We start from the raw sequence: 17,552 nt of genomic DNA, 5'->3' as shown, positions 1-17,552 counted from the left end.
AGGGTCTATCAGTTTCCAACAACGCATTCAAAGGTCGAGCGATTTTGGAAAAGTCCTTCACAAACCTTCTGTAAAACCCCGCGTGTCTTAGGAAACTCCTCAAAGCTTTCACATTCGCTGGAGGTGGAAGATTTTTATAGCTTCAATCTTTGCTTTGTTTACTTCTAACCCATTACTTAAAACCTTGTGCCCGAGCACAATTCCTTCGTTGACCATGAAATGACACTTTTCCCAGTTCAACACTAGATTAGTTTCTTCACATCTCTTCAATATTCTCTCCAGGTTTTGCAGAAAGATTTCATATGTTTGTCCATAGACTGAGAAGTCATCCATAAAGATTTCAACCGAGTCTTCAACGTAATTGAAGAAGATCGCCATCATACACCTTTGAAATGTACTGGGAGCATTACATAATCCAAAAGAAAAGGCGAACGTTCTATATGGACATGTGAACGTGATTTTTTTCTTCATCCTCTGGTGCGATCATAATTTAGTTATAGTCTGCGTACCCATCAAGGAAGCAGAGATAATCATTCCCCGCTAATCGATCGAGCATTTGATCAATGAAAGGTAAGGAGAAATAATCTTTCTTTGTTGCCGCGTTGAGTTTCCCATAGTCCATACAAATCCGCCAACCCGTGACGGTCCTCATGGGGACTAATTTGTTGTTTGAATTAGGAACCACTGTCATCCCACCCTTTTTGGGAATACATTGCACGGGGCTGACCCACGTGCTATCTGCGATAAGGTCTAATGCCGACATATAACCATTTGATGATTTATTTTTTGACAACCTCTTTCATCGCAGGGTTTAATCTACATTGAGGTTCTATTGAGCCCTTCTATTTTTCTTCAAGCCGGATTCGATTCATGCAATACATTGGGCTAATACCTCTGATGTCTGCGAGCGTCTATCTGATTGCTCTAATATATTTCTTTAGAACAATGATCAGCGTGGTTTCTTTTTATTTAGGTAACACAGAGGATATGATGATTGGTAAGGTTCCATTCTGGCCGAGAAATACATACTTCAAGTGGGTTGGTAGAGTTTTTAGTTCTAGTGTGGGTGGTTGCTCTAAAGAGGGCTACTGTACTTTTCTTTCTTCATCCAAGTTTAGCATTTCATCATTCTTCAGCATCTCTATTATCGCATGGCAAGTCTCAATAGATGCTGTCACATCCTCTCTTTCTTCATTCTCTTCGGACTCCCAATTTTCAACGCACGTTTGTTCATCATCGAAATCTGATAAACCTTCCTCATCTGGGAATTTCATTGCTTTGATAATATTGAACCTGAGCTTCTTTCCGTTGACGCTTATTGTGATTTCTCCCTTGTGCACATCTATTTGAACACAACCAGTAGACAAGAATGGTCGTCCCAATATAATTGGAACATCTTTATCCGCCTTATAATCTAAGATAATGAAGTATGCAGGTAGAATGAATCTATCTATTATTACCAAGACATCCTTTAATTTCCCTTCAGGTTGCACCAAGGATCTATCGGCGAGTTGAAGAGTCACCATTGTAGGTGTTAGATGTCCCACATTCAATCTTTGAAGATTGAAAGGGGCATTACGTTTATGCTTGCCCCAAGATCACATAATGCTTGACCAATATAGATTCCTCCTATTGAGCAGGGTATTGTGAAACTGCCTGGGTTGCGTATCTTTGGTGGAATTATAGTGTTGGATTCTTGTGTCAATGCCACTGTGGCGAATCTTCCCGTGCTTCTCTTCTTCGAAACAATGTCCTTCAAAAATTTCGCATACCCCGGCATCTGCTTTATCGCTTCTTTGAATGGAATATTGATGTGCAATTGTTTCAATACTTCCAAGAAGCGCCAATATTGGCCTTCATCGTTATGTTTCTTTTTCAGTATTTGAGGAAACAGAGGTAGTTGTACTTTCAATGTTTCATGGTCTAAGGCTTAGAGGTGATCGCATATTTTGGTTCCCTAGTTTCGGACTTCTTTGATTTAGTCTGCGATAGAGGCTTCTTTGTCAATCGCACATTGCTCCTTTAACTCGGTCTTGCAAGGCTCCTTTCTGACTTCTATCGCCGTCTTTCCACTCCTTAGGGTGACTGCTTGGCAATGCTATTTTCCTATATTCCTTGGATTGCGTGGAAACTCGGTTGAGCTAGGCAATGTCCCTTGGGGTCTGTTCTTTAGTTCTCCTGCAATTTCATTTGAATTTCCAAATTGCAGATGGATGTAGCTTGGTTTTGAAGGATTGTTTCATTCTTTTCGATGTATTGCTTCAACAAGTTTTCCAAGGATGATGAGGATGGTGTTTGAGAACTGCTAGCTTGCTGTTGTCCATTAGTTCTATGGAAAAATCCTGGCGGTCCCTCTCTCTGAGCCACAAGCTAACTGCCTTGCTATTGGTTGTTCTTCCAAGAAAAATTAGGGTGATTTCGCCACCCCGAGTTGTAAGTGGTTGAAAAAGGATTGTTTTTGAAAAAGTAAACTGATTGAGGATTTCGTGGGTATTCCTCAAAAGAATGCGATTCTTCACATACGACATAGTTGGTGCTTGTTTGCTCTATCGCATTGACTTGCCCATTTTGAGTTCCTGAATTGTTTACTTTGATGCCTTGCAACAAGTTTATCGTCACATTCATCTGATTTTGTAATGATGCGATGGTAACATTACTCGAATTACCTTCTTTGGGCTTCGTTCTTTAATCGCTTTCTTGGCAATCTTCGTAGTTTTTCGAGATGCGATCAAGAATATTCTTTGCTTCATCATATGTTTTATCTAGAAGACCTCCTGCTCTTGCCGCATTGGCAGCTGTCTGCGATGTAGAGTTAAGTCCATGATAGAATATCTCCATTTGGAGGCAATCCGGTAATCCATTATTTGGGCAATCACGTACTAGTTTCTTGAATCTCGCCCATGCGTCACTGAGCGATTCATCTTGTTCTTGTTCAAAATTGGTGATCAATTTTCTCTTTCTGGCATTTTCTGTGGGAGGGAAATACTTCTTCATAAACTTCTCTACAACTTGTTCCCATGACGTTATCTCTCCTGATTCGAGAGGGTATGCCCATTTTCTTGCTTTATCGCATAGTGAAAATGGAAATAACGTGAGTCAAACCTCTTCTAGGGAAATATTAGAGAACACAAAAGTGTTACAAATTTCAATGAAGCTTCGTAGATGGGTGTGCGGATCTTCACCACGTCATCCTCTGAACTGTCCTTCTGTTTGTATCATTTGTAACATTACTGGCTTCATCTTGAACCTTGATCCATCTAATGCTGGTCTCATAATTTCTGAGGAGAAATCATACAGGTTTGGTGATGCATAGTCCCAGATGGGTCTATTGCGATCATTTTCCAATAGGATAGGATTTGTCATCATGTTGTTTTTATTCGTTACTCATTCCTCAGGTTGTTAAGCCATTCTACGAAATCTTCCTTGTCGTTTATGTTTCTCTGCCTTTTGCGAAAAGTTCTTTCAATCTCTGGGTCGTACTTGAGCTCAAGAGTATGTCCTTCGCTCATACGACGCTTGCTTTTTCCTTCACATGTGGAATTGTAATACTCCAAAGGTCGAAAGCTGTAAAGATCAAAGAGGTTTGATGTTAGCGCAATCTATATCGTAATCTCCGGCAACGGCGCCAAAAACTTGATGCATTGATTTATCATGCGATGAAAGGATGTGTGGATGCGATGATCATGCAAGTTTTCCTAAGAAAGCCTAAGTATAAGCCTTATTCGGGTCCTGGTAAGTCCAGGGTCAAACGTAAAGATTACTAAATAGATATGCGACGGATTCCCTGATCCTATTGTAATGATGATTAAGAAGTAGATGGTGATTTAACTTAGATTTTCTAATGCGATGGAATTAAATGCGCAGCGATGAAAGGGTGGTGTTGTAACAAGTATACGATGAAAGGGTTGAGAAGAGTTTTAGCTAGCATTTTTTAAAATTTTGTACAAGTCATGCGATCATGCTATACACAAATATTAAGCACTACATTTCTCAATACATAATGCCACATTTCCTATTTCTAGGATGCATGTAATGTGTATGGAATGTAGTAGATAGAACTTATTTCTAAGTTTCTACTCTTGCTTATGCGATCTAAACCGACTCTCTCAAACCTAGATTTTATCTTTAGACTACTCTCTCAAGTACTCTAAATGATGAATGAAGCATACATAAGATAAGATGATCGCATAAGGTGCATAGCTTAAGTCATGCTAACTAAGTACTTCTCAACTCATTCACAAATTTAGTTACTCATGTATGGTGTGGAGAGACTGATCATAAATTGAAATGAAGTTTCCATTTTTGCAAATAAAGTGTTTGAGTACAAAACAATAAATGGTGTAAGAAGTATCAAGCCAGGTAAGCAATGTCTTGTTTCCTCTGACTTTTTACACTACTCTTATCACTTCAATTCTTTCCCAAATTGTAGGCTCTTGCTCTCACAAGGGTTGGGCATCTTTCCTCCGTGCGTTTTCGGCAGTCTCTCGACCTCTCCAAAAATTAATTTCTTCTCAAGAATTCCCTTCCCTTAGCTTCGCCTCGCCTCTTCGCGTGCTATTTCTGGTTTGGTAACATTCGGTATTTATAAACTTCTAGGAAAAGCACTAATGATTGCGTGGATGGGCAGCATTAATTTCCATACCCTATTGCACCGTCTGATAGTCATCAGAAATTCAATATATTTGCAACGGTATGGTCTTCAACGATCGTCAACTGAAATTTTTATTTGACCGTTATCAGTTTTACGTTCCATCACGTTTCATTATATTATGTTATCGCCTTTATTTAAGGTCTTTATGTGATCATCTTTGAGGTACTCTTAGATCGCAAACTCAAAACGCACCATCAAATTGTACCTGCACAGAATAATGCAATTTAACTGTTTTTATGTGATGAGCGTTAGCGATCACAATTTTCTTTTAGTTTGGCGCATTCAATCGTAATATTGCCTATTTTACCATCGCTTTCTCCCACTGTTTTAATAATTTGAGCTTTAACAAATTGGATTTCTACCAGTTATCAATATGATACTTCAGGACCAAGAAGTTCTTCATTATCGTCTCGAGGTCAAAATATATATTTTTTTCACATCTAGTGAACAAACTTACATTGGAATGTTTAATAGACATGTTTGTCCATATAGAACATTTTTAAAATTTTTCCTATATAAGTTGACTGATGAACAAACATCTCATCTGCTAAATGCTCAATTGAAAGAAATCGGATTCGAGATTTCATTAAGTAGTGGAAGAAAGATTATTCCAAATCACAATCATAAATGAACATTACATTTACAATCGAATTCCAAACAAGTGGTTATACAATTAACAGAGGAATTACAGCATAAAAAACTCAAATGAACAAAGAGCAAACTCTACGCACATTTGAAGATGCGTCTCCACGCTCCGTTGCGCGACCGCTCGAACAATCAGTAACCTCGAACGCTTGATCTACACGACCGCAACACAACAGCAACACAGCACGAACACTTCGTGCTCGTCCTCAACGATCACCTCGGTCACAAACGGCCTCCACAACACCACAAACGGCCTCTAGAAAACCTCGACGGTGTCGAGTTGAGTCTGACACCACCAACAAGGCTACCTTGGTATTCTCGGTATGAGAATCCAAAGGGTGGGCTCTGTTCGGACTTGGTATGAGGCAGACGAAGGAGGAAACACCGATCGCGTATACGACTGGGCAAGTGGGAGATGACAGAGACCTATCATATAGATCGATGCCTAATCGTTTAGATAAAGCTAAGCATCGTCTAGCAAAAGCTATGCGATCATTTAGCCCATCGTTTAGCTTCGTCTGCCGCCTACAGACACTACACAATCGTTTACTTTGGGTAAGCGATCATCTAGCAAAACTATGCAATCGTTTAGCTCGTCCAGTCGTTATTTAGTAAATCTGTATTTACTTGAAGACTACGTGAGTTTCTTTTGCGCGAAAGAGAAAACTCAAAAAAACTTTTTAGCGTTTGTAAAATTTCTTCTCAAAATAGGAAAACCACTTTCCTTTTAAACTCACGGTTACCATGAATCAATAACCACCCACTCACTTAGTTATTAAAGAAAAATAATTAATTATCCAATAATTAATATTATTATAAATATAAATGATAACCAACTTGTCATACTATATTTATAACCTATAGTTTTAATATTTCATCCATGAAACATATAAACCATAGTTTTGGCCACTATATTCAAGCCCTGGAATCAGCCCTTAAAGGAGCAATCTCTCTACTTATCCCTACTTCGGGAAATGAGTGAATTCCATCTTATGGATTGAGTTCCCAGCTCCCAAATCAGACAAGTCCCCAAAAAGGTAGGCATGTTGAGTTGGCATTCTAGACACTCTCACTCATACTAATCAAAGGACTGTGCTCAAAACCAGGAGTTTCCCAACCACTCAGGATTGAGGTCGTGTCACCTATGGTCATTTAGGTGAGATGTAAGTCTCTAGTATCAACGACGTTATATACAGAGTCTAGTCATCTTGTGGTCCAAATCTTATACAAACTCTTTGTATAGGACACCCTCGCTTCTCGTCTCCACATGAATGGTCAGGATCTACCATCTGTAGTAGTTTACAACACTTGCAAACCTCTACAAACCGAGCCGTATATGTAGTGTCACCAGGATCAGGTATCCACCTTAATTCTTATACTACAGACCTATTTAGGTTATCACTTAAGGCATGATCCACTTGTATATCACATATACATGCTTAAGTTCACATAAGATAACCAATGAGATTTGTTTATTGGATATGAGTAAATGTCATAATTAAATAACATTTATTTTATTCATTAAACAATGTGTATCTTTACAAAACAACGAGACTCCGAGAGAATTAGGACATCAATTTGTAAGTCCAAGCAAAATTTTGTTTTTCCAAGATCTTTCATCTCATATTCTTTCTTAAGATGTTCTATTGCCTTTGAAAGCTCTTCAAGAGCTCCAATTATATTTAAATCATCAACATATACAATTGTAATAACAAATCCTGACTGTGATTTATTTATAAAAACACATGGATATATTGGATTATTTTGATATCCTTCTTTTAACAAATATCTACTCAGGCGATTGTGCCATATTTGTTCTGATTGTTTCAATCCATATAACGATCTCTGTAACTTTATTGAGTATACAATTCCTGAGAATTTAATTTATATGTTTCAGGTACCTTAAATCCTTCTGGAATTCTCATATAAATATCATTATCAAGAGATCCATTTAAATATGTTGTGGCTACATCTATAAGATTCATGTCTAGATTTTCATACACAGTCAGACCAATTGGAACAACAACATTCCCTTAAGTAAATAATGTGAATTTTAATAATCATGGTCGAGATCATGGTCATGGTCGAGGTCGTGATCGTGGTAGAGGAAGAAATAATTATTATTTTTGTAGTGGTCGTTCTAATCATTCAAATTTTAAAAGAACCACATAAAATGATGATCACAAAGAAAAAGCTCCACAAGATAAAAGTTTAAAAAATGTTGAAAATAAATGTTTCCGATGCAGAATAATTGGGTATTGGTCACGTATTTGTCATACGTCAAAACACTTAGTTGATCTCTATCAAGCACCCCTTAAGGAAAAAGAAAAAAAAATGTGAAAACAAATTTTGCATACCAAGATAATGACATATTTGACCCATCCTATATGAAAATTTTGGATATATCAAACTTTTTTGAATCTCCTGAAGAGAAAATCGACAGAATTGATGGAACATCAAGTGTTCCTTTGACTTTGAAAATATCTTGATTTAATGTGTTTTTTTTTCATCTCCATGTTTTTTCCCCTCTTAGTAGATGTTAATCTTTTTATATTCCAACTGTTGTTTTTCTTATTGTAATTATTTTATTTTAATGAAGAAATCTGAATCATTTTTATATATTAGGTGACTAAAAAATTAGTAAAGAAGATCTATGTTTGGCAGACAATGCAATTACATATACAATACTTACAAGTAACTGACAATGCTGGAAGAAAAGGTCAATACAATATAAGGTTCTGCAAATCTGATTGAAGGATTTGAAAAAACAAATATTATTTTGCCTAGAGCAACAAAATTTACAATTGACAATAGATTGTTCTCTAGCCAATCAAAGAGAAATCTGCTTAGTTTTGAAGATATACATTGCAATGGTTATCATATTAAACCGATAGAAAGAATAATATGGAGTATCTTTATATCATATTTACTATCTCATATAGAAAACGTATATTAGAAGAGTTGTCTGCTTTATCTTCTGGATTATATTATACCCATATACGAGTAATTGAAACATATGCAACAATAAACTTGAAGTTCATGAATCTAGACATATTTACAATTGGACACAACATATTAGGTCATCCAAGGTCTATAATGATGATAATAATTATTGAGAATTCAAATGGGCATCCATTAAAGAGCCTGAAGATTATTCAATCTAATGAATCATGTGATGCTTGTTCTCAAAGCAAATTAATCATTAGACCATCACTAGTCAAAGTGGAAACTAAATCACTTGCATTTTTAAAATGAATTCATGGTGATATATGTGGACCTATTAACCCACCAAGTGGACTATTTAGATATTTTATGATATTAATAGACGCATCCAGTAGATGGTCATGTGTGTGCTTATTATCGAGTCAAAATCTTGCATTTGCATGATTACTTGCTCTAATTAAGTTAAGAGCACAATTTTCTGATAATACAATCAAGACCATTCGTCTTGATAATGTTGGTGAATTTACATCCCAAGCTTTTGATAATTATTGTATATCAATTGGGATAAGTGTGAACATCTTGTAGCTCATGATCATACACAAAATGTTTTAACAAAATCATTCATAAAACGTTTGCAATTCACTGAAAGATCATCACTTATGAGAGTTAAGCTTCTTTCATCTATATGGGGACATGTTATTTTGCATGCAATGTCACTTGTACGCATCAGGCTAATAGCTTATCATAAGCACTTGCCATTACAATTAACTTATGGACATGAGCTAAATATTTCCCATCTGAGAATTTTTTTATGTATTCGTATATGTTCCAATTGTTCCATCACAACGTACTAAGGTGTGCCCTTAAAGAAGGTTAAAAATATATATTGGATATGATTCCTCATCAATTATTAAATATTTCGAACCCCTGACGGGTATTGTATTTCGATTTGTTGATTGTCATTTTAATGAGACAAATTTTCCAACATTAGGGGGAGAAGTTAAGAAGTTGGAAAAACAATTACATGGAATGCATCATTATTGTCTCATTTAGATCCCGTATAGATCAATGTGAACTTGATGTTCAACAAATAATTCATTTGCAAAATATAGCAAATCAGTCATCATATGCATTTATAGATGCAAATAAAGTAACTAAGTCACGTATACCAGCTACAAATGTTCCATCGAAAATTAATATCTCAACGCAGCAAGTTGTCACTAATGAGTCTGGAACACACCAAAAGCATGGTAGACCAGCTGGTTCCAAAGATAAAAAAAATCCTCAAAAACGAAAAATAATTAATAGTAAAAAAGACTTGGTTGATGATATAAATACCCATGAAGAATTCCTTGACATGACTAGTGAGGAAGGTGAAATACCTAAAAATAATAATGAGATTTCAATAAACTATGTCGTGACAGGAAAAAGATTGAACCGAACTAATGTAGTTGTTGACAACATTTTTGTGTATAATGTTGCTATTGATATTAAATCTGAAAGTGAGGATTCTAAACCAAAATCTATTGAAGAATGTCAACATAGAAAAGATTGGCTTCAATGGAAAGAAGCAATCAAAACAGAATTAAACTCACTTTCAAAAAGTCGGATTTTTGGATCAGTAGTCTGAACACCAGAAGGTGTCAAACCTGTGGGATACAAATGAGTATTTGTGAGAAAAAGAAATGAAAATAATGTGGTCACAAGATATAAAACAAGACTAGTTGCACAAGGTTTTTCACAAAGACCTGGTATTGATTATGATAAGACATATTCTCCAATGGTGAATGTAATTACACTAAAATATTTAATTGTCTGACTGTGTATGAAAATTTGGACATGTTTCTTATGGATGTAGTCAAAACATATTTATATAAATCTCTTAATAAGATGTTTGTATGAGAATCCCATAAGGATTTAAGGTACCTAAGACATAAATCAAATTCCTGAGAATTGTATTCAATAAAGTTATAAAAATGTATTCAATAAAGTTATAGAATTCAATTAGGATGAATGTGATACAATCGCCTAAGTGGATATTTGTTCAAAGAAGGATATCAGAATAATCCAATATGTTTGTGTGTTTCTATAAAGAAATCACAGACAGATTTTGCTATTATAGTTATATATGTTGATGATTTAAATATAATTAGAACTTTTGAAGAGCTTTCAAAGGAAATATAATATCTTAAAAGAAATTTGAGATGAAAGATCTCGAAAAAAACAAATTTTTATCTTGATTTGCAAATTGAGCATTTAGCAGATAGGATATTTTTTCATCAATGAACTTATACAGAATTTTTTTTTATATGGACAAAACACATCTATTTAATATTGAAATGGAAGTTTGTTCATTAGATGTGAGGAAAGATACATTTCGACCTTGAGATGATAATGAAGAAATACTTAATCCTAAAGTACCATATCTTAGTGCAATTGGTGCACTTATATATCTTGCTAATAATACAAAATCAGATAACATTTTCAGTAAATTTATTAGCTAGATACAGTTTTTCTCCAACAAAATGACGTTGGAATGAAATTAAGCATATATTACGTTATCTCCGAAGAACGATTGATATGGGTTTATTTTATTCAAATAAATCAAATTTTGATCTAGTTGGTTATGCAGATTCTGGATATTTATCTGATCCACACAAAGCAAGATCTCAAACATGTTATCTATTCACATGTGGAAGAACTGCTATATCGTAGCGGTCAGTGAAACAAATCATAACGATGCTTCGTGATGAAATTCTTGCAATTCAAGAGGCTAGCCGATAATGTGTATGACTAAGATCAATGGCTCAGCACATTTGTGAAACATGTGGCTTATCTTCTAATAAAAATCTTCTAACAATATTAAACAAAGACAACACAGCATGCATATCCCAAACTAAATAAGGATATACTAAAGGAGATAGAACAAAGCATATATCACCAAAAATTTTCAACATTCATGATCTTGAAGAAAATGATGACATTACTGTTAGAGATGTCCACGGGGTGGGGCGGGGACAAGGAAGTCTTCCCCGTCCCCGCCCTCGCCCCCTATTCCATTCTCCGTCCCCGTGAATTTCCCCATAGGGAACGGGGCGGGGATTCCCCGCAGGGATTTCGGGGGGATCGGGTTCCCTTCGAGGAAAAATTCCCCGCCTTTATTTTTCTCTAACATTTTTTTAATTTCAATTAAATATTTTTTTTACAGTTCTTTAAACATTTTCGATGGAATTGTCATTTTAATGAAATATTATCAATTTTACTAATTAAAACAATAATACACATGCAATTTTAAAAATATAATTAAAATTCTAAATCCTCATAATTTATAAAAATTAAAATTCAACATCTAGAGCATCATATCTTAAATATTATGACATCTAAAAAATTAAAGTAATAAAAATCTTAAACTTAAATAATTAAAACATCTATAATTATCTTAAGAAAGTCTACAATATTAATATATATATATATATATAATATTTATAATTCCCCGACCTCGACCCCGCCCCCGAATTGTAAATGGGGGAAAATCCCCACTCCCTCCCCCATTCCCCTCCCCGTTCGGGGCGGGTCCCCAGGGGCCTCAACCCTGTGGATTTTTTGGATATCTCTAATTACAGTACAATAAATTTGTTCAAAAGATAACCTAGTAGGCTTATTTATAAAAGCATTACCTACCACAATCTTTGGAAAAATTGGTGCACGACATTGGAACGCAGCGACTCAGAGATCTTAATGTTAGATTTTATGTCCTAAAACTCGTAGTTTGTAATATCATAATCTTGTTCAATAAAGCTGTTATTGAAAATCTTTAGTAAAATTAAATTCTATATTCATGAATCCAATAAACTAAGGATCCGAGGCTATTAAGTTTAAGTTTGAAATTTATGTAGTGATATAAATGTGGATCAAGTTCAAATATATATAGCTAAAATGGTCTATAATATATGAATAAGGTTGGAAGTCTAATTCTGGGGACACTATGGATGCGATCCATTTTGTATTTAGTACAAACGATGTGATCCTAAACCGTTCACGTGGAGACATGAAAGTGGGAGCATCCTATGTAAAGAGTTTACATAAGACTGAACCATGAAATAGTTACTTTTTACGTTCTAAATGCCATTTTATGTATAAAACTGACTATTTCGTTAATTGATGACCTAAGTAACTTAATCTTAATCCTTAGCTAACTATGAACTCCTGTTCACTTGGAATTATCCTTAGATCTGCAAAGGTGAGGGCAGCTTATTATCGCTGGCCTAATAAGCCTCCCATTTCAAGGGTAAGATCAGGTGGATAGCTAGGAACATAAGATGCAAGACGGAATTCACTCCTACCTATTATAGGGATAGTAGATAGGTTGTTCCCTTTGGTACTGAATCCAGGTCTTGAACAAGGGGCCCCACCCTCTCCTTGGCCTAAGAGGGGTTTAGTTTATAGGTTGAACCTTAAACCAATTGTTCATTAGAGGATCAATGGAACTTAAGAAACAAGATGTAGTCTTGGGGGTAAAACGGTTTTTTATGACCCAACCGAGATTACGAACAACCTGTGAAGGATTAGCTTATTAATCGTGGTTATATCATATGGACACAAATATATCTATAGTGAGGGGAGTGCAACTACGGGACTATAGTGGAATGACCCGTTAGTTAACGAATGTTGATGTGCTCCGTTTAAAAGAGTTTAGTCAGCTAATCTCAGATCGTTAGAGCCCATGATCTATAAGTCCATTAGGTTCTCCTACTAGCTCATATGGAATAAACTTAGAACAGTATGATAGAATGATTCAAATTGTTCGAATTAGGTGAAGAGAGAGAAACTGACAAGTATATGTGATATAGTGGTTGGTTTTCAGTTTAGAGATACAACTCTAATGAATAAATATGATTTAAATATCAAGAATATGAATATGTTCATATTTGGAAGCTCGAAAATAATGGAAATGGTCAAAGATGTAAAAAGTCAAAGAATTGACTTTTGACTTTGAAAAGTCAAACTTTGATCGGCCTTATATTCAGATGTGATTTGAATTTCGAGAAAATGAATATGGATTCATGCTCGGAAGGTCAAAATCAGTCAACACGAAAAATCACAAAAAGTCAAAATGTTGACTTTTCGGTCAAAATTTGATTTTGACAAAATGACCATTTTGCCCTTTGACTAAAGTTGGTGGGAAAATCCAAACTTTTGTTGGATAATTCCACTAACAAGATAGTGGGTTTTGTATTGGCTTATAGTGGAGACTCAAGCCCATTTAGATAGTGGATTTTGAAGTGTTGGGTTTTTATGAATCTGTTTCATGCAATTGTTATATGACTTTTTTCTATAAATTTGGGCTTTCAAATTGGATAAAAAACTTTTGACAATTTTGCCAAAATTAGTTTATAAATTGGGCTGAAAAAAAACCCCAACCCAAAACCAATCCATCTCCTATTTCCATCTTTTCCTCTCTCTCGGTTTCTTCATCCATCGGGTTCCACAACTCGGTTCTGAGTCTAGAGGATGGTAGGTCAACTCTAGTGGTTGTCCGATTCATGTTCGAGTGGAGATAGAAGCGTTTCGGGAGCTACAAAGGTTGTATTATATCCCTTTTAATTTACTGTTTTTTCCTATATTTGCATGATATTTTCCTTTTAATTAGAAGCAATTAAAGTGTAATTAGATCCTTTTTCCGCTGCATATGTCTCGTGTTCCATCACTTAAGTGATGTTTTCATGAAGGGGAGCAAATATATTCTTTTAAAAGTATAAATTATAGGAAATATATACTCTTTTCCCTTCACTAGGATTTTTATCCCATGAGATTTTTTCCTAGTAAAGTTTTAATGAGGCATATTTCATATATAATGGGCATCTAAGGAGTATTTTAAATATTATAATAATAATAGATGCCCATTAGTGCCAAAGCTTGGCGTCCTAGAAGAACATATGGCATTCTCTTACTACGTTATGTGTCTTTAAACACGTAGTCCATATGTCTTATGAGTACACATCCTTAATGAAGGGATCAAATGTCGCAGCGGAAGCGTCTCTGTAAGAATGCCTTGTATCCCTCAATTCGATTTTAAATTAAACAAAATAGTCATACTAAACTGAAGGAATAAACACGTAAATTAACATACTAGTGGGGAAAGGATTAGAACGGTTCTTACCTTTGTAGATCCCCTAAGTGCCACGAACAATCCTTTCCAAGGTTCAAACGAATGGTTCTCTAAATAGTTTTGATCATGAATAACTCCTCGAGCGATCTCGAATACTGCCACGAGAGTTACCTCGTTATTCTCTAGGATTCCAATAAAGGTATATGTGGTATCCAACAATTGGGAGAGGGAGAAAAGAATACGGATTTGGAGAGTAGAGAGGCTCAGAGAAAATTCTGCACAATAATACTAGGGAGTCGTATATTGTCAGAATTTCTCTGCAATGAATGTATTCAATGCATTCCTAAATGGCATGGGGAGGTCTTTTTATAGAGAAGGGTCAAACATCTTTCCCAATATATTTTTCTTTTCTATAATTAATTAAATAAAATTTATTTAATTAATTAGCGCATTTAATTAAATAGCACTTATTCAATCAATTAGCCCAATTAAATAACACTTATTTAATTTTGATTTGCACAATAATTTTTAAATAACTACTTATAAATTAACCTCAATTTAATGTATATATTTAATCATCATATACATCCCATGTATATGTGAAAAATCTCTCTATTAATTAATTATTTGTGAATCTAATTCACTTGAATTAATTAATTTAAATCTTATTCAAATATTACTTCCTAATTTGATTATAGATCATATTCACAATTAATTATATATTAATCACATTAATATATAGTTTCCTCAAATTATTTTGAATAATTCAAATTACCTCTCTTAAGTATCCTCTAGTGAGCTAACGAGGGGATTTGGTGGACCTATAGATCAGAAGCTCTAACGATATGAGATTAATTAGTTAAACTTATTAACCAAGTTAATCGATATTTGTTAACTGTGTGTACACTTCACTAAAGACCCACAAATGTACTCTTCTCACTAAAAATATATTTCTGTGTCCATGAATATAGACTAATACCAACGAGTCAGTCTATATTACCTTCACAAGTGTTCATAACTCCAACTGGGTCAAATTACTGTTTAACTCTTGGGTTACCTCTAGCTCTTTAAGTACCAGTGTTCATTTAATGAACAACTTGTTTATGGTCCAACCAATAAACGGAAACCCCTCTCGGGCGAATGAAAGGGCAGGGCTATTTCTTCGAGTTTCGGAGACACCGCTTAAGAGAACACTTCGATGGAGTTGACATTCAACACACAGAAGCTATTAGGATTTTAAGCACTCTAACTGCATCAAATTTGGTGGATGCATGTATGTTTATGAAAATATCAGTAGTAAGGTTTCAAGAATACAACCTTTGATAAATCCTCAAATTTGTTCCAAACAATCCGTGAAAACTTTTTAGGAATTTGCAGTAGACCACCACAAGGAGTTTCTCTACTATTAGGCCTTAGATTAAATTGTGGGATCCAAATTGATGAGAATTTGAGGAAGAAAGTCAAATTGTAAGAGAGATTATTCTCCACAAAAATTTAGAATTTTCTCTGCCCCTTTCAGCTGAATAATCTTCTATTTTAAAAGAAGATCTACATGCAATTGAATTGCGTGATAATTTGACACTTAATAAAGCACTAAATTAATTGGATTGGGTAGGAAATGAGGGAAAATCCCATTTTTCCTTAATCTTCTATTTAATTTAATTTATCACATAATTTAAATTAATAGGAAAATAACTAAATTTAGATTTTAATTATTAAATTCAAAATTTAATAAATTTAATACAAATTATTAATTTTTTAAATAATTAATTAAACAATTTAATTAATTTTAAACTAATTTGATATCACATATTAAATTATTTTTTTAAAAAAATCAAAACATGAATCCTAATTCATATGTGCAATATTTAAATCGGATTTAAATATTTTCCAACTCTCCGACACGTTTAATTCGTTAATTAAACATCTAATTGTATCATATATAATTATTCCAAACTCTAAACCAAATTTAAACAGTTTAAATTCTTTCAACACGCTATTCTAGGGTTTAATCCTGTTACGAGCTAATAGAGGAACCTAATGAACCTACAGATCATGAGCTCCAACGATTTGAGATTAATTGGTTAGATTCTTTGAATTGAATTAATCAATATTCGTTAACTACCGAGACACACCACTATAGTTCAGTAGTTGGACTCTCCTTACTGTAGATATATTTCTATCCACTTGAATTAACCATAATACAGTAAGTCGATCCTTCACAGGTTGTTCATATTTACAGCTAGGTCAAAATTACCGTTCGTAATACATCTTGCTCCTTAAGTCTCCACTGATCCTCTAATGAACAATTGATTTATGGTCCTACTAATAAACCAAATCCCTCTCAGCCCTAGAGAGTGCGAGACCCCTTTGTTCAAGACCATGAGTCAATACTTATGGGAACAACCTACTTGCTAACCCTAAGATGGGTATGAGTGAATTTCGTCTTGCAGGACTATGTCCTCAGCTATCTATTCTTACCCCTAAAATCGGAGGCTTATTGAGCAGCGATATTTGAGTCACTCTCACCCATGCAAATTAAATGATAATCCTGAGTAAATAGGAGTTCATAGTTAGTTCAGGATTGAGATCGAGTTACCTTAGGTCATTGAACTGAAATAGTTTGTCTCGACAGTAAACGGTCGTTATAAAGAAAAGTGACTTCGTGATCTGGTCTTATGCAAACATCTTTTGCACAGGATGCCCCAACTCGCATGTCTCCACATGAACAATTTTAGAATCACATCGTTTGTATTAATATACAAAGCGGGTCGCATCCATAATGTCCCCAGGATAAGATACCCAACCATATCCATATATTTATAGATCGTTTTGGCTATATACTAAAACTTGATCCTCTTTTATATCTCTACATAAAGTTTAAGTATCCATGTTATAGCCATGGGTTCATTAGTTTATTGGATTTAGAAATCTATAAATGCAATTTACATATTCAATATAAACTTTATTGGGAAAAAAAAAACTCAATAACATCTTCATTGTGAATAGAATTTGTTTAAAGTTTACAAACTATGAGTTTTAGGACATATAACCCAACACACTAATCTACATACCCTCAAGGAGGGACGGAGTGAATTCCATCTTGTATTATTATGTTTCCAGCTCCCCACTCGGTCTCGTCCCCAAAATGGTAGGCATATTGGGTTCGCGAACTGGTCACCCTCACCTATGCAAATCAAAGGA

The 17,552-nt window shown here is 34.7% G+C and overlaps 1 non-coding gene across 1 annotated transcript; it reads left to right on the top strand.

The window, feature by feature from the left end:
- Positions 1-2,854: 2,854 nt before the first annotated feature.
- On the top strand, positions 2,855-2,961 carry LOC120076947 (small nucleolar RNA R71). Its single transcript, XR_005481692.1, has one exon. It is a non-coding gene; the product is annotated as a small nucleolar RNA R71 (small nucleolar RNA).
- Positions 2,962-17,552: the final 14,591 nt, after the last annotated feature.

This window comes from Benincasa hispida, chromosome 4 (assembly GCF_027475165.1).
Source record: "Benincasa hispida cultivar pf3 chromosome 4, pf3_genome.v1.1, whole genome shotgun sequence".
NCBI lineage: Eukaryota > Viridiplantae > Streptophyta > Magnoliopsida > Cucurbitales > Cucurbitaceae > Benincasa > Benincasa hispida.
This window is presented reverse-complemented; position numbering and strand designations above follow the sequence as displayed.